General features: G+C 40.9%; 28 non-coding genes and 3 pseudogenes across 28 annotated transcripts; all 31 read right to left on the bottom strand.

Annotated features, from left to right (window-relative positions):
- Window positions 1-103: 103 nt before the first annotated feature.
- On the bottom strand, window positions 104-219 carry LOC120295170 (annotated as a pseudogene).
- Window positions 220-512: 293 nt separating this feature from the next.
- LOC120295184 lies at window positions 513-631 on the bottom strand. The gene has a single exon (XR_005552542.1). It is a non-coding gene; the product is annotated as a 5S ribosomal RNA (ribosomal RNA).
- A 271-nt stretch (window positions 632-902) lies between these two features.
- On the bottom strand, window positions 903-1,021 carry LOC120295195. The gene has a single exon (XR_005552553.1). It is a non-coding gene; the product is annotated as a 5S ribosomal RNA (ribosomal RNA).
- Window positions 1,022-1,304: 283 nt separating this feature from the next.
- LOC120295223 lies at window positions 1,305-1,423 on the bottom strand. Its single transcript, XR_005552581.1, has one exon. It is a non-coding gene; the product is annotated as a 5S ribosomal RNA (ribosomal RNA).
- A 294-nt stretch (window positions 1,424-1,717) lies between these two features.
- Window positions 1,718-1,839, bottom strand: LOC120295125. Its single transcript, XR_005552492.1, has one exon. It is a non-coding gene; the product is annotated as a 5S ribosomal RNA (ribosomal RNA).
- Window positions 1,840-2,134: 295 nt separating this feature from the next.
- Window positions 2,135-2,253, bottom strand: LOC120295233. The gene has a single exon (XR_005552591.1). It is a non-coding gene; the product is annotated as a 5S ribosomal RNA (ribosomal RNA).
- A 295-nt stretch (window positions 2,254-2,548) lies between these two features.
- LOC120295227 lies at window positions 2,549-2,667 on the bottom strand. The gene has a single exon (XR_005552585.1). It is a non-coding gene; the product is annotated as a 5S ribosomal RNA (ribosomal RNA).
- A 250-nt stretch (window positions 2,668-2,917) lies between these two features.
- On the bottom strand, window positions 2,918-3,036 carry LOC120295085. Its single transcript, XR_005552452.1, has one exon. It is a non-coding gene; the product is annotated as a 5S ribosomal RNA (ribosomal RNA).
- Window positions 3,037-3,331: 295 nt separating this feature from the next.
- Window positions 3,332-3,450, bottom strand: LOC120295087. Its single transcript, XR_005552454.1, has one exon. It is a non-coding gene; the product is annotated as a 5S ribosomal RNA (ribosomal RNA).
- Window positions 3,451-3,744: 294 nt separating this feature from the next.
- Window positions 3,745-3,863, bottom strand: LOC120295219. Its single transcript, XR_005552577.1, has one exon. It is a non-coding gene; the product is annotated as a 5S ribosomal RNA (ribosomal RNA).
- A 294-nt stretch (window positions 3,864-4,157) lies between these two features.
- LOC120295235 lies at window positions 4,158-4,276 on the bottom strand. The gene has a single exon (XR_005552593.1). It is a non-coding gene; the product is annotated as a 5S ribosomal RNA (ribosomal RNA).
- Window positions 4,277-4,569: 293 nt separating this feature from the next.
- LOC120295146 lies at window positions 4,570-4,687 on the bottom strand. The gene has a single exon (XR_005552513.1). It is a non-coding gene; the product is annotated as a 5S ribosomal RNA (ribosomal RNA).
- Window positions 4,688-4,982: 295 nt separating this feature from the next.
- On the bottom strand, window positions 4,983-5,101 carry LOC120295224. Its single transcript, XR_005552582.1, has one exon. It is a non-coding gene; the product is annotated as a 5S ribosomal RNA (ribosomal RNA).
- A 295-nt stretch (window positions 5,102-5,396) lies between these two features.
- Window positions 5,397-5,515, bottom strand: LOC120295147. Its single transcript, XR_005552514.1, has one exon. It is a non-coding gene; the product is annotated as a 5S ribosomal RNA (ribosomal RNA).
- Window positions 5,516-5,800: 285 nt separating this feature from the next.
- On the bottom strand, window positions 5,801-5,915 carry LOC120295154. The gene has a single exon (XR_005552520.1). It is a non-coding gene; the product is annotated as a 5S ribosomal RNA (ribosomal RNA).
- Window positions 5,916-6,210: 295 nt separating this feature from the next.
- LOC120295217 lies at window positions 6,211-6,329 on the bottom strand. Its single transcript, XR_005552575.1, has one exon. It is a non-coding gene; the product is annotated as a 5S ribosomal RNA (ribosomal RNA).
- Window positions 6,330-6,623: 294 nt separating this feature from the next.
- LOC120295167 lies at window positions 6,624-6,742 on the bottom strand (annotated as a pseudogene).
- A 281-nt stretch (window positions 6,743-7,023) lies between these two features.
- Window positions 7,024-7,142, bottom strand: LOC120295091. Its single transcript, XR_005552458.1, has one exon. It is a non-coding gene; the product is annotated as a 5S ribosomal RNA (ribosomal RNA).
- Window positions 7,143-7,375: 233 nt separating this feature from the next.
- LOC120295096 lies at window positions 7,376-7,493 on the bottom strand. The gene has a single exon (XR_005552463.1). It is a non-coding gene; the product is annotated as a 5S ribosomal RNA (ribosomal RNA).
- A 294-nt stretch (window positions 7,494-7,787) lies between these two features.
- Window positions 7,788-7,906, bottom strand: LOC120295234. Its single transcript, XR_005552592.1, has one exon. It is a non-coding gene; the product is annotated as a 5S ribosomal RNA (ribosomal RNA).
- A 295-nt stretch (window positions 7,907-8,201) lies between these two features.
- LOC120295231 lies at window positions 8,202-8,320 on the bottom strand. Its single transcript, XR_005552589.1, has one exon. It is a non-coding gene; the product is annotated as a 5S ribosomal RNA (ribosomal RNA).
- Window positions 8,321-8,614: 294 nt separating this feature from the next.
- LOC120295230 lies at window positions 8,615-8,733 on the bottom strand. The gene has a single exon (XR_005552588.1). It is a non-coding gene; the product is annotated as a 5S ribosomal RNA (ribosomal RNA).
- Window positions 8,734-8,979: 246 nt separating this feature from the next.
- LOC120295090 lies at window positions 8,980-9,098 on the bottom strand. Its single transcript, XR_005552457.1, has one exon. It is a non-coding gene; the product is annotated as a 5S ribosomal RNA (ribosomal RNA).
- Window positions 9,099-9,390: 292 nt separating this feature from the next.
- On the bottom strand, window positions 9,391-9,508 carry LOC120295228. Its single transcript, XR_005552586.1, has one exon. It is a non-coding gene; the product is annotated as a 5S ribosomal RNA (ribosomal RNA).
- Window positions 9,509-9,803: 295 nt separating this feature from the next.
- Window positions 9,804-9,922, bottom strand: LOC120295095. Its single transcript, XR_005552462.1, has one exon. It is a non-coding gene; the product is annotated as a 5S ribosomal RNA (ribosomal RNA).
- Window positions 9,923-10,217: 295 nt separating this feature from the next.
- On the bottom strand, window positions 10,218-10,336 carry LOC120295084. The gene has a single exon (XR_005552451.1). It is a non-coding gene; the product is annotated as a 5S ribosomal RNA (ribosomal RNA).
- Window positions 10,337-10,630: 294 nt separating this feature from the next.
- On the bottom strand, window positions 10,631-10,749 carry LOC120295174. The gene has a single exon (XR_005552532.1). It is a non-coding gene; the product is annotated as a 5S ribosomal RNA (ribosomal RNA).
- A 265-nt stretch (window positions 10,750-11,014) lies between these two features.
- On the bottom strand, window positions 11,015-11,132 carry LOC120295089. Its single transcript, XR_005552456.1, has one exon. It is a non-coding gene; the product is annotated as a 5S ribosomal RNA (ribosomal RNA).
- A 295-nt stretch (window positions 11,133-11,427) lies between these two features.
- LOC120295112 lies at window positions 11,428-11,546 on the bottom strand. Its single transcript, XR_005552479.1, has one exon. It is a non-coding gene; the product is annotated as a 5S ribosomal RNA (ribosomal RNA).
- Window positions 11,547-11,841: 295 nt separating this feature from the next.
- On the bottom strand, window positions 11,842-11,960 carry LOC120295172 (annotated as a pseudogene).
- A 6,991-nt stretch (window positions 11,961-18,951) lies between these two features.
- On the bottom strand, window positions 18,952-19,069 carry LOC120295142. Its single transcript, XR_005552509.1, has one exon. It is a non-coding gene; the product is annotated as a 5S ribosomal RNA (ribosomal RNA).
- Window positions 19,070-19,254: the final 185 nt, after the last annotated feature.

Consider the following 19,254-nt stretch of genomic DNA (forward strand, 5'->3'; position numbering starts at 1 on the left):
ACCCGGCAAATCGTCAAAATAAAAATTAAAAACGAAATAAAGCTAAAATCGATCGAAATCTCGACCCGGTAAATCGTCAAAATAGAAGTAAAAACGAAAAAGAGGGGTGCAACACGAGGACTTCCCAGGAGGTCACCCATCCTAGTACTACTCTCGCCCAAGCACGCTTAAGCCGGAGTTCATGAGATCAGGTGCATTAGTGTTGGAATGATCGCACCCGTCATGTTACGCATTGCAAACTTATTTGAAGCAAAAGCCATTTCGTCTTAAGAAATGTCCGGCGAGTTCTACTTCCGGCTTTCGAGGAGCCGTTGCGCAATCGCCGGATAAACTAACGATATATTAACTTTGAAACAACGGAAAATATACGGAGAACTTTTAAAAACCGTTTCCCTCGATCGAAATTCTCGACCCGGCAAATCGTCAAAATAAAAATAAAAACGAAATAAATCTAAAATCGATCGAAATCTCGACCCGGCAAATCGTCAAAATAAAAGTAAAAACGAAAAAGAGGGGTGCAACACGAGGACTTCCCAGGAGGTCACCCATCCTAGTACCACTCTCGCCCAAGCACGCTTAACTTCGGAGTTCTGATGGGATCCGGTGCATTAGTGCTGGTATGATCGCACCCGTCATGTTACGCATTGCAAACTTATTTGAAGCAAAAGCCATTTCTCGTCTTAAGAAATATCCGGCGAGTTCTACTTCCGGCTTTCGAGGAGCCGTTCCCCAATCGCCTGATAAATTAACGACATATTAACTTAGAAACAACGGAAAATATACGGAGAACTTTTAAAAACCGTTTCCCTCGATCGAAATGTCGACCAAATCGGAAATAAATCTAAAATCGATCGAGATCTCGACCCGGCAAATCGTCAAAATAAAAGTAAAAATGAAAAAGAGGGCTGCAACACGTGGACTTCCCAGGAGGTCACCCATCCTAGTACTACTCTCGCCCAAGCACGCTTAACTTCGGAGTTCTGATGGGATCCGGTGCATTAGTGCTGGTATGATCGCACCCGTCATGTTACGCATTGCAAACTTATTTGAAGCAAAAGCCATTTCTCGTGTTAAGAAATGTACGGCGAGTTCTACTTCCGGCTTTCGAGGAGCCGTTGCGCAATCGCCGGATAAAGTAACGATATATTAACTTAGAAACAACGGAAAATATACGGAGAACTTTTAAAAACCGTTTCCCTCGATCGAAATCTCGACCCGGCAAATCGTCAAAATAAAAGTAAAAACGAAATAAATCTAAAATCGAAAAGACCCGGTCGTCAAAATAAAAGTAAAAACGAAAAAGAGGGGTGCAACACGAGGACTTCCCAGGAGGTCACCCATCCTACTACTACTCTCGCCCAAGCACGCTTAACTTCGGAGTTCTGATGGGATCCGGTGCATTAGGGCTGGTATGATCGCACCCGTCATGTTACGCATTGCAAACTTATTTGAAGCAAAAGCCATTTCTCGTCTTAAGAAATGTCGGGAGAGTTCTACTTCCGGCTTTGAGGAGCTGACATTGCGTAATCGCCGGATAAATTAACGATATATTAACTTAGAGACAACGGAAAATATACGGAGAACTTTTTAAAACCGTTTCCCTCGATCGAAATCTGGACCCGGAAAATCGTCAAAATAAAAATAAAAACGAAATAAATCTAAAATCGATCGAAATCTCGACCCGGAAATCGTCAAAATAAAAATAAAAACGAAAAGAGGGGTGCAACACGAGGACTTCCCCGGGAGGTCACCCATCCTACTACTACTCTCGCCCAAGCACGCTTAACTTCGGAGTTCTGATGAGATCCGGTGCATTAGTGCTTTGGAATGATCGCACCCGTCATGTTACGCATTGCAAACTTATTTGAAGCAAAAGCCATTTCTGTCTTAAGAAATGTCCAGGAGAGATCTACTTCCGGCTTTTGAGGAGCCGTTGCGCAATCGCCGGATAAACTAACGATATATTAACTTAGAAACAACGGAAAATATACGGAGAACTTTTAAAACCGTTTCCCTCGATCGAATTCTCGACCCTAAGCAAATCGTCAAAATAAAAATAAAAATGAAATAAATCTAAAATCGATCGAAATCTCGACCCGGCAAATCGTCAAAATAAAACTAAAAACGAAAAAGAGCGGTGCAACACGAGGACTTCCCAGGAGGTCACCCATCCTAGTACTACTCTCGCCCAAGCACGCTTAACTTCGGAGTTCTGATGGGATCGGGTGCATTAGTGCTGGTATGATCGCACCCGTCATGTTACGCATTGCAAACTTATTTGAAGCAAAAGCCATTTCTCGTCTTAAGAAATGTCCGGAGAGTTCTACTTCTGGCTTTCGAGGAGCCGTTGCGCACTCGCCGGATAAATTAACGATATATTAACTTAGAAACAACGGAAAATATACGGAGAACTTTTAAAAACCGTTCCCCTCGATCGAAATCTCGACCCGGCAAATCGTCAAAATAAAAATAAAAAATGAAATAAATCTAAAATCGATCGAAATCTCGACCCGGCAAATCGTCAAAATAAAACTAAAAACGAAAAAGAGCGGTGCAACACGAGGACTTCCCAGGAGGTCACCCATCCTAGTACTACTCTCGCCCAAGCACGCTTAACTTCGGAGTTCTGATGAGATCCGGTGCATTAGTGCTGGAATGATCGCACCCGTCATGTTACGCATTGCAAACTTATTTGAAGCAAAAGCCATTTCTCGTCTTAAGAAATGTCCGGCGAGTTCTACTTCCGGCTTTCGAGGAGCCGTTGCGGAATCGCCGGATAAACTAACTTTATATTAACTTAGAAACAACGGAAAATATACGGAGAACTTTTAAAAACAAATCGTTTAAAAATAAAAACGAAATCAATCTAAAATTCTCCACCGGCAAATCGTCAAAATAAAACTAAAAACGAAAAAAAGCGGTGCAACACGAGGACTTCCCAGGAGGTCACCCATCCTAGTACTACTCTCGCCCAAGAACGCTTAACTTCGGAGTTCTGATGGGATCGGGTGCATTAGTGCTGGTATGATCGCACCCGTCATGTTACGCATTGCAACCTTATTTGAAGCAAAAGCCATTTCTCGTCTTAAGAAATGTCCGGCGAGTTCTACTTCCGGCTTTCGAGGAGCCGTTGCGCAATCGCCGGATAAATTAACGATATATTTACTTAGAAACAACGGAAAATATACGGAGAACTTTTAAAAACCGTTTCCCTCGATCGAAATCTCGACCCGGCAAATCGTCAAAATAAAAATAAAAAACGAAATAAATCTAAAATCGATCGAAATCTCGACCCGGCAAATCGTCAAAATAAAAAAAAAAAACGAAAAGAGGGGTGCAACACGAGCACTTCCCAGGAGGTCACCCATCCTAGTACTACTCTCGCCCAAGCACGCTTGACTTGGGAGTTCTGATGGGATCCGCTGCATTAGTGCTGGTATGATCGCACCCGTCATGTTACGCATTGCAAACTTATATGAAGCAAAAGCCATTTCTCGTCTTAAGAAATGTCCGAGAGTTCTACTTCCGGCATCCGAGGAGCCGTTGCGCAATCGCCGGATAAACTAACGATATATTAACTTAGAAACAACGGAAAATATACGGAGAACTTTTAAAAACCGTTTCCCTCGATCGAATTCTCGACCCGGCAAATCGTCAAAATAAAAATAAAAAACGAAATAAATCTAAAATCGATCGAAATCTCGACCCGGCAAATCGTCAAAATAAAAGTAAAAACGAAAAAGAGGGGTGCAACACGAGGACTTGCCAGGAGGTCACCCATCCTAGTACTACTCTCGCCCAAGCACGCTTAACTTCGGAGTTCTGATGGGATCCGGTGCATTAGTGCTGGTATGATCGCACCCTTCATGTTACGCATTGCAAACTTATTTGAAGCAAAAGCCATTTCTCATCTTAAGAAATGTCCGGAGAGTTCTACTTCCGGCTTTCGAGGAGCCGTTCCCCAATCGCCGGATAAATTAACGACATATTAACTTAGAAACAACGGAAAATATACGGAGTACTTTAAAAACCGTTTCCCTCAATCGAAATGTCGACCCGGCAAATCGCCAAAATAAAAATAAAAAATGAAATAAATCTAAAATCGATCGAAATCTCGACCCGGCAAATTGTCAAAATAAAAATAAAAACGAAAAAGAGGGGTGCAACACGAGGACTTCCCAAGAGGTCACCCATCCTAGCACTACTCTCGCCCAAGCACGATTAACTACGGAGTTCTGATGGGATCCGGTGCATTAGTGCTGGTATGATCGCACCCGTCATGTTACCCATTGCAAACTTATTTGAAGGCAAAAGCCATTTCTCGTCTTAAGAAATGTCCGGAGAGTTCTACTTCCGGCTTTCGAGGAGCCGTTGCGCAATCGCCGGATAATTAACGATATATTAACTTAGAAACAACGAAAAATATACGGAAAACTTTTAAAAACCGTTTCCCTCGATCGAAATCTCGACCCGGCAAATCGTCAAATAAAAATAAAAACGAAATAAATCTAAAATCGATCGAAATCTCGACCCGGCAAATCGTCAAAATAAAATTAAAAACGAAAAAGAGGGGTGCAACACGAGGACTTCCCAGGAGGTCACCCATCCTAGAACTACTCTCGCCCAAGCAGCTTAACTTCGGAGTTCTGATGGGTCCCGGTGCATTAGTGCTGGTCTGATCGCACCCGTCATGTTACGCATTGCAAACTTATTTGATGCAAAAGCCATTTATCGTCTTACGAAATGTCCGGAGAGTTCTACTTCCAGCTTCCGAGGAGCCGTTGCGCAATCGCCGGATAAATTAACAATATATTAACTTAGAGACAACGGAATATATACGGAGAACTTTTAAAAACCGTTTCCCTCGATCGAAATCTCGACCCGGCAAATCGTCAAAATAAAAATAAAAAACGAAATAAATCTAAAATCGATCGAAATCTCGACCCGGCAAATCGTCAAAATAAAAGTAAAACCGAAAAAGAGGGTTGCAACACGAGGACTTCCCGGGAGGTCACCCATCCTAGTACTACTCTCGCCCAAGCACGCTTAACTACGGAGTTCTGATGGGATCCGGTGCATTAGTGCTGGTATAATCGCACCCGTCATGTTAGGCATTGCAAACTTATTTGAAGCAAAAGCCATTTCTCGTCTTAAGAAATGCCCGGAGAGTTCTACTTCCGGCTTTCGAGGAGCCGTTACGCAATCGCCGGATAAATTAACGATATATTAACTTGAAAACAACGGAAAATATACGGAGAACTTTTAAAAACCATTTCCGTCGATCGAAATCTAGACCCGGTAAATCGTCAAAATAAAAAGAAAAAACGAAATAAATCTAAAACCGATCGAAATCTCGACCCGTAAAATCATCAAAATAAAAATAAAAACGAAAATGAGGGGTCCAACACGAGGACTTCCTAGGAGGTCATCTATCCTAGTACTACTCTCGCCCAAGCACACTTATCTTCGGAGTTCTGATGGGATCCGATGCATTAGTGCTGGTATGATCGCACCCGTCATTTTATGCATTGCAAACTTATTTGAAGCAAAAGCCATTTCTCGTCTTAAGAAATGTCCGGAGAGTTCTAGTTCCAGCTTTCGCGGAGCCGTTGCGCAATCGCCGGATAAATTAACGATATATTAACTTAGAAACAACGGAAAATATACGGAGAACTTTTAAAAACCGTTTCCCTCTCGAAATGCAAATCGTAAAAATAGAAATAAAAAACAGAAATAAATCTAAAATCGATCGAAATCTCGACCCGGCAAATCGTCAAAATAAAAATAAAAAAAAAAAAGAGGGGTGCAACACGAGGACTTCCCAAGAGGTCACCCATCCTAGTACTACTCTCGCCCAAGCACGCTTAACCGGAGTTCGATGGGATCCGTGCATTAGTGCTAGGATGATCGCACCCGTCATGTTACGCATTGCAAACTTATTTGAAGCAAAAGCCATTTCTCGTCTTAAGAAATGTCCGGAGAGTTCTACTTCCGGCTTTCGAGGACCCGTTGCGCAATTGCCAGATAAATTAACGTTATATTAACTTAGAAAGAACGGAAAATATACGGAGAACTTTTCAAAACCGTTTCCCTCGATCGAAATCTCGACCCCGCAAATCGTCAAAATAAAAATAGAAAACGAAATAAATCTAAAATCGATCGAACTCTCGACCCGGCAAATAGTCAAAATAAAAATAAAAACGAAAAAGAGGGGTGCAACACGAGGACTTCCCATGAGGTCACCCATCCTAGTACTACTCTCGCCCAAACACGCTTAACTTCGGAGTTCTGATGGGATCCGGTGCATTAGTGCTGGTATGATCGCACACGTCATGTTACGCATTGCAAACTTATTTGAAGCAAAAGCCATTTCTCGTCTTAAGAAATGTCCTGAGAGTTCTACTTCCGGCTTTCGAGGAGCCGTTGCGCAATCGCCGGATAAATTAACGTTATATTAACTTAGAAAGAACGGAAAATATACGGAGAACTTTTCAAAACCATTTCCCTCGATCGAAATCTCGACCCGGCAAATCGTCAAAATAAAAATAAAAACGAAATTAAATCTAAAATCGATCGAATCTCGACCCGGCATATCGTCAAAATAAAAATAAAAACGAAAAAGATGGGTGCAACACGAGGACTTCCAAGGAGGTTACCCATCCTAGTAGTACTCTGCGCCCAAGACGCTTAACTTCGGAGTTCTGATGGGATCCGGTGCATTAGTGCTAGTATGATCGCTCCCGTCATGTTACGCATTGCAAACTTATTTGAAGCAAAAACCATTTTCGTCTTAAGAAATGTTCGGAGAGTTCTACTTCCGGCTTTCGAGGAGCTGTTGCGCAATCGCCGGAAAATTAACGATATATTAACTTAGAAACAACGGAAAATATACGGAAAACTTTTAAAACTGTTTCCTCGATCGAAATCTCGACCCGGCAAATCGTCAAAATACAATTAAAAAACGAAACAAATCTAATAATCGAAATCTCGACCCGGCAAAAATAATAATAAAATCGAAAAAGAGGGGTGCAACACAAGGACTTCCCATGAGGTCACCCATCCTAGTACTACTCTCGCCCAAACACGCCTAACTTCGGAGTTCTAATGGGATCCAGTGCATTAGTGCTGGTATGATCGCACACGTCATGTTACGCATTGCAAACTTATTTGATGCAAAAGCCATTTATCGTCTTAAGAAATGTCCGGAGAGTTCTACTTCCGGCTTCCGAGGAGCCGTTGCGCAATCGCCGGATAAATTAACGATATATTAACTTAGAAACAACGGAAAATATACGGAGAACTTTTAAAAACCGTTTGCCTCGATCGAAATCTCGACCCGGCAAATCGTCAAAATAAAAATAAAAAACGAAAAAGAGGGGTGCAACACGAGGACTTCCCATGAGGTCACCCATCCTAGAACTACTCTCGCCCAAGCAGCTTAACTTCGGAGTTCTGATGGGATCCGGTGCATTAGTGCTGGTATGATCGCTCCCGTCATGTTATGCATTGCAAACTTATTTGAAGCAAAAGCCATTTCTCGTCTTAAAAAATGTCCGGAGAGTTCTACTTCCGGCTTTCGAGACCCGTTGCGCAATCGCCGGATAAATTAACGTTATATTAACTTAGAAAGAATGGAAAATATACGGAGAACTTTTAAAAACCGTTTCCCTCGATCGGAATCTCGACCCTGCAAATCGTCAAAATAAAAATAGAAAACGAAATAAATCTAAAATCGATCGAACTCTCGACCGGGCAAATCGTCAAAATAAAAATAAAAACGAAAAAGAGGGGTGCAACACGAGGACTTCCCAGGAGGTCACCCATCCTAGTACTACTCTCGCCCAAGCACGCTGAACTTCGGAGTTCTGATGGGATTCGGTGCATTAGTGCTGGTATGATCGCACCCGTCATGTTACGCATTGCAAACTTATTTGAAGCAAAAGCCATTTCTCATCTTAAGAAATGTCCGGAGAGTTCTACTTCTGGCTTGCGAGGAGCCGTTGCGCAATCGCCGTATAAATTAACGATATATTAACTTAGAAACAACGGAAAATATATGGAGAACTTTTAAAAACCGTTTCCCTCGATCGAAATCTGGACTCGGCAAATCGTCAAAATAAAAATAGAAAACGAAATAAATCTACAATCGATCGAAATCTTGACCCGGCAAATCGTAAACATAAAAATAAAAATTAAAAACAGGGGTGCAACACGAGGACTTCCCAGGAGGTCACCCATCCTAGTACTAGTCTCGCCCAAGCACGCTTAACTTCGGAGTTTTGATGGGATCCGGTGCATTAGTGCTAGTATGATCGCACCCGTCATGTTACGCATTGCAAACTTATTTGAAGCAAAAGCCATTTCTCGTCTTAAGAAATGTTCGGAGAGTTCTACTTCCGGCTTTCGAGGAGCTGTTGCGCAATCGCCGGAAAATTAACGATATATTAACTTAGAAACAACGTAAAATATACGGAAAACTTTTAAAAACTGTTTCCCTCGATCGAAATCTCGACCCGGCAAATCGTCAAAATAAAATTAAAAAACGAAACAAATCTAATACCGATCGAAATCTCGACCCGGCAAATCGTCGGAATAATAATAAAATCGAATAAGAGGGGTGCAACACGAGGACTTCCCAGGAGGTCACCCATCCTAGTACTACTCTCGCCCAAACACGCTTAACTTCGGAGTTCTGATGGGATCCGGTGCATTAGTGCTGGTATGATCCCTCCCGTGATGTTACGCATTCCAAACTTCTTTGATGCAAAAGCCATTTATCGTCTTAAGAAATGTGCGGAGAGTTCTACTTCCGGCTTCCGAGGAGCCGTTGCGCAATCGCCGGATAAATTAACGATATATTAACTTAGAAACAACGAGAAAAAATACGGAGAACAAATTTTTAAAAATAAAAACGAAATTCATCTAAAATCGAAATCTCAACCCGGCAAATCGTTAAAATAAAAATAAAAACGAAAAAGAGGGGTGCAACACGAGGACTTCCCAGGAGGTCACCCATCCTAGTACTACTCTCGCCCAAGCACGCTTAACTTCGGAGTTCTGATGGGATGCGGTGCATTAGTACTGTTATGATCGCACCCGTCATGTTATGCATTGCAAACTTATTTGAAGCAAAAGCCATTTCTCGTCTTAAAAAATGTCCGGAGAGTTCTACTTCCGGCTTTCGAGGACCCGTTGCGCAATCGCCGGATAAATTAACGTTATATTAACTTAGAAAGAATGGAAAATATACGGAGAACTTTTAAAAACCGTTTCCCTCGATCGGAATCTCGACCCTGCAAATCGTCAAAATAAAAATAAAAACGAAATAAATCTAAAATCGATCAAACTCTACCCGGGCAAATCGTCAAAATAAAAATAAAAACGAAAAGAGGGGTGCAACACGAGGACTTCCAAGAGGTCACCCATCCTACTACTACTCTCGCCCAAGCACGCTTAACTTCGGAGTTCTGATGGGATCCGGTGCATTAGTGCTGGTATGATCGCACCCTTCATGTTACGCATTGCAAACTTATTTGAAGCAAAAGCCATTTCTCATCTTAAGAAATGTCCGGAGAGTTCTACTTCTGGCTTGCGAGGAGCCGTTGCGCAATCGCCGTATAAATTAACGATATATTAACTTAGAAACAACGGAAAATATATGGAGAACTTTTAAAAACCGTTTCCCTCAATCGAAATCTCGACACGGCAAATCGTCAAAATAAAAATAAAAAACGAAATTAATCTAAAATCGATCGAAATCTCGACCCGGCATATCGTCAAAATAAAAATAAAAAAGAAAAAGATGGGTGCAACACAAGGACTTCCAAGGATGTCACCCATCCTAGTACTACTCTCGCCCCAGCACGCTTAACTTCGGAGTTCTGATGGGATCCGGTGCATTAGTGCTGGTATGATCGCTCCCGTCTTGTTACGCATTGCAAACTTATTTGAAGCAAAAGCCATTTCTCGTCTTAAAAAATGTTCGGAGAGTTCTACTTCCGGCTTTCGAGGAGCCGTTGCGCAATCGCCGGATAAATTAACGATATATTAACTTAGAAACAACGGAAAATATACGGAGAACTTTTAAAAACCGTTTCCCTCGATCGAAATGTCGACCCGGTAAATCGTCAAAATAAAAATAAAAAATGAAATAAATCTAAAATCGTTCGAAATCTCGACCCGGCAAATCGTCAAAATAAAAATAAAAACGAAAAAGAGGGGTGCAACATGAGGACTTCCCAGGAGGTCACCCATCCTAGTACTACTCTCGCCAAAGCACGCTTAACTTTGGAGTTCTGATGGGATCCGGTGCATTAGTGCTGGTATGATCGCACCCGTGATATTACGCATTGCAAACTTATTTGAAGCAAAAGCCATTTCTCGTCTTAAGAAATGTCCGGAGAGTTCTACTTCAGGCTTTCGAGGAGCCGTTGCCCAGTCGTTTTGGAAAATTAACGATATATTAACTTAGAAACAACGGAAAATATACGGAAACTTTTAAAAACCGTTTCCCTCGATCGAAATCTCGACCCAACAAATCGTCAAAAGAAAAATAAAAATGAAATAAATCGAAAATCGATCGAAATCTCGACCCGACAAATCGTCAAAATAAAAATAAAAACGAAAAAGAGGGGTGCAACACGAGGACTTCCCAGGAGGTCACCCATCCTAGTACTAGTCTCGCCCAAGCACGCTTAACTTCGGAGTTCTGATGGGATCCGGTGCGTTAGTGCTGGTATGATCGCACCCGTCATGTTACGCATTGCAAACTTATTTGATGCAAAAGCCATTTATCGTCTTAAGAAATGTCCGGAGAGTTCTACTTCCGGCTTGCGAGGAGCCGTTGCGCAATCGCCGGAAAATTAACGATATATTAACTTAGAAACAACGTAAAATATACGGAAAACTTTTAAAACCGTTTCCTCGATCGAAATGTCGACCCGGAAAATCGTCAAAATAAAATAAAAAACAGAAACAAAAAATCGAAAAAAACGAAAAATAAAATCGAAAAAGAGGGGTGCAACACGAGGACTTCCCAGAGGTCACCGATCCTAGTACTAGTCTCGCCCAAGCACGCTTAACTTCGGAGTTCTGATGGGATCCGGTGCATTAGTGCTGGTATGATTGCACCCGTCATGTTATGCATTGCAAACTTATTTGAAGCAAAAGCCATTTCTCGTCTTAAGAAATGTCCGGAGAGTTCTACTTCCAGATTTGGAGGAGCCGTTGCGCAATCGCCAGATAAATTAACGATATATTAACTTAGAAACAACGGAAAATATACAGAAAACTTTTAAAAACCATTTCCCTCGATCGAAATCTACACCCGGTAAATCGTCAAAATAAAAAGAAAAAACAAAATAAATCTAAAACCGATCGAAATCTCGACCCGGAAAATCGTCAAAATAAAAATAAAAACGAAAATGAGGGGTGCAACACGAGGACTTCCGAGGAGGTCATCCATCCTAGTACTACTCTCGCCCAAGCACGCTTATCTTCGGAGTTCTGATGGGATCCGATGCATTAGTGCATGTATGATCGCACCCGTCATGTTATGCATTGCAAACTTATTGGAAGCAAAAGCCATTTCTCGTCTTAAGAAATGTCCGGAGAGTTCTACTTCCAGCTTTCGCGGAGCCGTTGCGTAATCGCAGGATAAATTAACGATATATTAACTTAGAAACAACGGAAAATATTCGGAAAACTTTTAAGAACCGTTTCCCTCGATCGAAATCTTGACCCGGCAAATCGTCAAAATAAAATTAAAAAACGAAATAAATCTAATACCTATCGAAATCTCGACCCAGCAAATCGTCAAAATAAAAATAAAAACGCAAAAGAGGTGTACAACACGAGGACTTCCCAGGAGTTGACCCATGCTAGTACTACTCTCGCCCAAGCACACTTAACTTCATAGTTCTGATCAGATTCGGTGCATTAGTGCTAGTGTGATCGAACCTGTCATGTTACGCATTGCAAACTTATTTAAAACAAAAGCCATTTCTCGTCTGAAGAAATGTCCGGAGTGTTCTACTTCCAGCTTTCAAGGTGCCGTTGCGCAATCGCCGGATAAATTAACGATATATTAACTTAGAAACAACGGAAAATATACGGAAAACTTTTAAAAACCGTTTTCCTCGATCGAAATCTCTACCAGGCAAATCGTCAAACTTCAGAGTACTACTCTCGCTCGAGCACACTTAACTTCAGAGTTCTGATGGGATCCACTGCATTTGTTCTGGTATGATTGCACCTGATGTGAATCGTTGCGGAAGGATCGTTCTACGAAGGCCCAGATGGTGCGAATCGCAAACCTCGACCTCTAATCAAACCGATGATTGGCAAACTCGGTATAAACGTGACCTATTGATGAACGTGTGTGAACCAACCAACGTTATAGACACCACAAGCGAAAGAATTCGCTATCTCGCTCGATAAGTCAAATTAACCATCACAAGGAAACCTTGATTAGGTCAAGTTCTCAAAAGAACAGTAGAAGATTATCTCTCAACTTTTTTCTTAAAAATAAAATATATCTGTCCCCCAAAGAAATTGTGTCAATCTTATTTATATGCATTCTAGCCGCCACACAAACCCTAAACCAACCCTAGAGATATAATGCATCGTATTCTAGAATATTACTAAATACGAAGAATATTCCTGTTTGACTTGATCAAATATTTGGTGACCAGATAATCAAATTGCGCCAAGATTTCCAAAATTCTTCAAGATCTGATCCAAGGTCATCTCCACGCCAAAGATCACGAATCATGACGTCAACAGCTTGCCTAAATTGCTTAGCCCGCGCTCGAGTGGTCGAACCAGTAGGAATATACAATGGGTCCTTAGCACCTCCTCCTTGATATGGCTTGATGTCCACATCATTAACTCCCCTGTGCAAAGGATTTGCCCTCAAATCACCACTGGCATCGAAAAGAGTCAAGTCAGAAACATTAAATGTTGCACTAACATCATACTTACCTGGAAGATCAAACTTGTAGGCATTATTGTTAACTCTTTCCAAAACCATGAATGGTCCATCCCTTCGTGGTAATAACTTAGAATGTCGCTGCTCAGGAAATCTCTCTTTGCGCATATGAACCAAAACCCAATCGTCGGGTTCAAACACCACTTCCTTGCGCCCTTTGTTGGCTTGCCTTGCATATTGCTTAGTCTTGCGCTCAATATTTGCGCGCGTCTTCTCATGCAATGCCTTGACAATTTCAGCTTTCTTTGCTCCATCTAAATCCACATGCTCATCAACGGGTAAAGGGGTTAAATCTAACGGAGTTAACGGATTAAAACCATAGACAACCTCAAATGGTGTAAATTTAGTAGCAGAATGCATGCTCCGATTATATGCAAATTCAACATGTGGCGGACAATCTTCCCAAGATTTTATGTTCTTTTTAATAATAGCACGCAACAATACCCCTAAAGCTCTATTAACTACCTCGGTTTGACCATCGGTCTGTGGATGACAAGTAGTAGAAAATAACAACTGTGTTCCTAATTTTTTCCACAATGTTTTCCAAAAGTAGCTAAGAAATTTAGCATCTCGATATGAAACAATCGATCTAGGCATGCCATGCAAACGTACAACTTCCCTTTAGAACAAATCGGCAACATGAGATGCATCATCAGTTTTATGACAATGTATAAAATGAGGCATCTTTGAAACCGATCAACAACCACATAAAAATCTCTACCATACTTAGACCTAGGCAATCCTAACACAAAATCCATAGAAATATCAGTCCAAGGATGCGTTGGAATAGGTAATGGTGTATACAAGCCATGCGGTTTAGTTGTAGACTTAGATTGCTTACAAGCAATGCATCTCTCACAAACACGTGTGACATCTCTCTTCATATGTGGCCAATAAAAATGTTCATGTAGCACTTCATAAGTCATATTAATACCAAAATGCCCCATTAAACCACCACTATGCACTTCTCGCACCAACAATTCACGCAAAGAACACTTAGGCAAACATAGTTTGTTTTCACGGAAAAGATAGCCTTCATGCCTATAGAATTTATCAAATGCAGCGTGTTCACATGCTTCATACACTCTCCCAAAGTCATCATCATCAGTATATAACCCCTTAATATGCTCAAAACCTAGACACTTTGCTTCTAAAATAGTTAGAATCGCATACCTTCGAAAAAGTACATCGGCTACCACATTCTCCTTACCTTCTTGTACTTGATCACATATGGAAAAGTCTTGATGAACTCCATCCATTTGGCATGTCTTTTATTCAACTTTTGTTGCCCTTTCAAGTACTTCAAGGTCTCATGATCAGTGTGGATCACAAACTCCTTCGGCCATAGATAATGTTGCCAAGTTTCCAAAGCTCGCACTAAAGCATACATCTCCTTATCATAGGTATGATAATTCAATGTTGCTCCACTCAATTTCTCACTAAAATAAGCTATGGGACACCCTCCTTGCATCAACACAGCTCTAATTCTTGTACCAGAAGCATCACACTCTATCTCAAAAGTAGCACCGAAATTCGGTAAAGATAACAAAGGAGCATTAGTCAACTTATCTTTTAAAAGATTAAATGCTTTCTCTTGCTCTTCTCCTCACGTGAAACCCACGTGCTTCTTGATAACCTCAGTTAAAGGTGTGGCAATGGTGCTGAAATTTCTCACAAATCGCGGATAAAAACTTGCCAATCCATGAAAGCTACGCACCTCTCCTATGGTCTTAGGCGTTGGCCATTCACGAATTGCTTTAACATTTTCTTCATCAACTTGTATACCATCAACACTAACAACAAATCCTAGAAATAGTAATTTGTTAGTAACAAAAGAGCACTTCTTTAGATTAGCGTATAATTGCTCGGCCCTTAAAACCTGCAAGATAGCTTGCACATGCTCAATATGGTCATCAGGGCTTTGGCTATATGTCAAGATATCATCGAAATAGACAACCACAAACCGACCAATAAAAGCACATAAAACATGATTCATAAGTCGCATAAACGTGCTCGGTGCATTAGTTAATCCAGATGACATGACTAACACTCATATAATCCATATTTGGTCTTAAATGCAGTTTTCCATTCATCACCTTCTTTCATCCTAATTTGATGATAGCCACTTTTCAAATCGATCTTAGTGAAAATGCAAGAACCATGCAACTCATCCAACATGTCATTTAACCTAGGAATAGGATGTCAATACTTTACCGTAATATTATTGATTGCTCAGCAATCGACACACATTCACCAAGTTCCATCCCTCTTTGGCACAAACAAAACAGGGACATCACACGGGCTAAGACTCTCTCTCACATACCCTTGCTCCAATAGTTCGCTAACTTGCTGCTGAAGTTCCTTTGTCTCCTCGGGATTGCTTCGATATGCGGGTCGGTTAGGTAATGGCGCACCAAGAATCAAGTCAATTTGATGTTCTATGCCTCGAATCGGTGGTATCCCTCTAGGAAGTTCATCAGGAAAGACATCTTCAAATTCCTACAATAAAGACACAATAGGACTAGGCAAACTTGGGTCAAGATCGTTAGTAGAAAACAAAACCTCCTTGTACACAAGTACAAGCATTGGTCGATCTAGAACTAAAGCTCTCCTCACTTCACTTGATTTTGCATAAAAATGATTTTGCCTCTTTTCTTTCCTCTCTTCTTTTCCCTCGGTTTTTACCACAATTCTTCTCTTAGCCTCTCATTTTCCTTGCGTCTCAGACACACCACGCAAGCCCTCGGATTTCTCACATTTTCTCTCTCTCTCTCTCGGCTTCTCATTGTAACTTTAACTAATCTTGATACACCTCACTAGGTGTCATTGGTATCAAGGTATAAGTCTTTTGATTCATCACTAATGAATAACGATTAGTATACCCATCATGATGTACCTTTCGATCATATTGCCATGGTCTTCCAAGTAAGATATGACCCGCTTGCATAGGTACAACATCACACTCTACCTTGTCCTTGTATCTCCCTATCTCAAATGGAATTCGAACTTGCTTCGATACTTTCACTTCACCACTATCATTTAACCATTGAAGTCTATAAGGCCTAGGGTGCTTTGTCGTCTTCAAACCCAACTTATCCACCATAATACAACTTGCCACATTCGCACAACTACCTCCATCAATTATCATACTACAGATCTTACCATTCACCACGCATCTTGTATGAAACAAGTTATCTCTTTGTTGGTGATGCTCCTCCTCCTTTACTTGCACACTCAGAGAACGCCTAACCACAAATAAGTCTCCTTTTATAGCCACTTCTCCATCACTACAATCCTCCAATGGTGGCATCTCATCATCCTCTTCTTCCCTTTCACTTTCGGACTCAATAATACCATGTCTATTCATGATCATCACCCTCCTATTAGGGCCTTGATTCGCCATATGACCCCTGCCCAAACACTTAAAACATTTAATCTCACGAGTTCTAGTGTTAGGGTTTTCGATTTTACTTGAAGCCAGATTCGTTTCAACTTTACCATCCCTCTCCTTCTCCTTTGAGGTTTTAGTTTTGGTGTTGTTTCCTCTCCAATTTGGCTTCTCATCTCTCTTCAAATTGGATCTCCAATTATGATTTGAATTTCCTCCACTCTTGTGATTTTGGTCCAACTTCAATTGCCGCTCAACTTTGATGGCTTTGTCCACTAATTCCTCCAATTCAACATAGTGTTGCAGCTCCACCACCCTTGCTATGTCTCGGCTCAAACCTCTCAAAAATCTTGACATTGTGACCTCACGATCCTCCACCACATTAGCACGGATCATGGCAATATCCATCTCCTTGTGATACTCTTCCACGCTTTTATTGCCTTGTGTGAGATTTTGTAACTTTTGAAACAAATCTCGGTGGTAATGACTAGGTACAAAACGCCTCCTCATCAACGCTTTCATCTCATCCCATGTCTCTATCGGTCTTTCACCATTGCGCCTCCTACTAGTCATAAGTTGATCCCACCAAATTATAGCATAATCAGTAAATTCAACAGCTGCAATTTTTACCTTTTTAAGCTCAGAATATTGTTGGCAATCAAATACCATCTCCATGCGTTTCTCTCATTCTAGATACGCATCAGGATCATTCTTCCCTTGGAAAGAAGGAATCTTCATCTTGATATTGCCAAGTTCATTATCTTCTCGGTGTCTAAATCCTCGAGCTCCATTCCACCTTCCAAATCGAGCATCTCGATCATCCTCCATGTCGGCCTCATCATCATCATAATGCCGCTGCCTTCTATGTCGTGTTCTAGAGGTGTCTCGCTAATGTTGCGGCCTTCCCCGAGGTAGCTCTCGGTCACCATCAACCCTCATGTCATTCCCCATCATTCGGCCACTAAGCTCCTCCACTACAGCCCTCAATTGCTGGATGCTTTCCACGAGTGCTTCATCCCTTCGTATGGAGTCAACCTCCTTTTGATTCACACTTTCTTTGTGCGACATATTTTAGACCTGCAAGTAAACGTTAGTCACAAAAATCCTCACCAATCGCTCCCTTACATGTTTCTCTCAAGGTGTTTGTCACTTCCCTCGCGTTTAACTCAAGTCTAGGCTTTTTCCATCCTCAATTAAGCTTACACACTCTTGCCTTTTTCCTCTCGTATTCTCTTTTCACAAGCTTTTTATTGGACTCAAAACCTATCTCTGAACCCCCTCACGACAATCAATCAAACTAATCAAACAAGATTAGATCACTATTGATTTTGTTTCAGAAAGTAACAATTTCAAGCCAACAAGTACAACTTTTGAAATTCCAATTGAAACGCAAATCACTATTGATTTTGTTTCAATTCGATCTACTAACAAACGAGTCACCTTCTTGATTTTTTTTTGTTCGGCTAATTTTTTTTTTGCCGAATCTATTTTTTTTCTCTTGCGCACTTTTTTTGTTGTGTGCGTTTTATTTCTCTTCTTTTTTTTTTTTTTTTTTTTTTTTAAGATTCTAGAAAAGAAAATTTAAAACTAACAGCAAACAACTACGTATGGAAGCACAAAAACAATCGGATCCCTAAATTAGCTAGAACCAAAACCCTAGCTCAATAAATCTCAAATTTCTGAATATCAACATAAAATTAAAGATAAATAGACCTTGTAGAAGCAAGCTCTGATACCAACTGATGTGAATCGTTGCGGAAGGATTGTTCTACGAAGGCCCAAATGGTGCAAATTGCAAACCTCAACCTCCAATCAAACCTATGATTGGCAACCTCAGTATGAACGTGGCATGTTGATGAACACGTGTCAATCAACCAATGTTATAGACGCTACGAGCGAAAGAATTCACTATCTCGCTCGATAAGTCGAATTAAACGTAACAAGGGAACCTTGATTAGGTCAAGTCCTCAAAAGAACAGTAGAAGAGAATCTCTCAATTTTTTCCTTAAAAATAAAATATATCAGTCCCCCAAAGAAATTCAGTCAGTCTTATATATAGGCATTCTAGCCGCCACACAAACCGTAAAACCAACATTAGAGATATAATGCATCATATTCTAGAATATTCCTATTCTAGAATATTACTAAACAAGAAGAATATTCCTATCTAACTTGGTCAAATATTTGGTGACCAGATAATCAAATTGCACCAAGATTTCCAAAATTCTTCAAGATCTGATCCAAGGTCATCTCCACGCCAAAGATCACGAATCATGACACCAACAGCTTGCCTAAATTGCTTGGCCCGCGCTCCAGTGATCGAACCAGTAGGAATAGACAATGTGTCCTTAGCACATTGCAAACTTATTTGAAGCAAAAGCCATTTCTCGTCTTAAGAAATGTCCGAAGAGTTCTACTTCCGGCTTTCGAGGAGCCATTGCGCAATCGCCGAATAAATTAATGATATATTAACTTAGAAATAATGGAAAATATACTGAAAACTTTTAAAAACCGTTTTGCTCGATCAAAGTCTCGACCCGCCAAATCATCAACAAAAAAATAAAAACGAAAACGAGGGGTGCAACATGAGGACTTCCCAGGAGGTCACCCATCCTAGTACTACTCTCGCCCAAGCACACTTAACTTCGGAGTTCTGATGGGATTTGGTGCATTAGTGCGGTATGATTGCACCCGTCATGTAACACATTGCAAACTTATCTGAAGCAAAAGCCATTTCTTGTCTTAAGAAATGTCTAGAGAGTTCTACATCCGACTTTCGAGGAGCCGTTGCGCAATCGCCGGATAAATTAACGATATATTAACTTATAAACAACGGAAAATAAACAGAAAAATTTTAAAAATCGTTTCCCTCGATCGA

The sequence above is a fragment of the Eucalyptus grandis genome, chromosome 6 (genome assembly GCF_016545825.1).
Source record: "Eucalyptus grandis isolate ANBG69807.140 chromosome 6, ASM1654582v1, whole genome shotgun sequence".
In the NCBI taxonomy this organism is placed as follows: domain Eukaryota; kingdom Viridiplantae; phylum Streptophyta; class Magnoliopsida; order Myrtales; family Myrtaceae; genus Eucalyptus; species Eucalyptus grandis.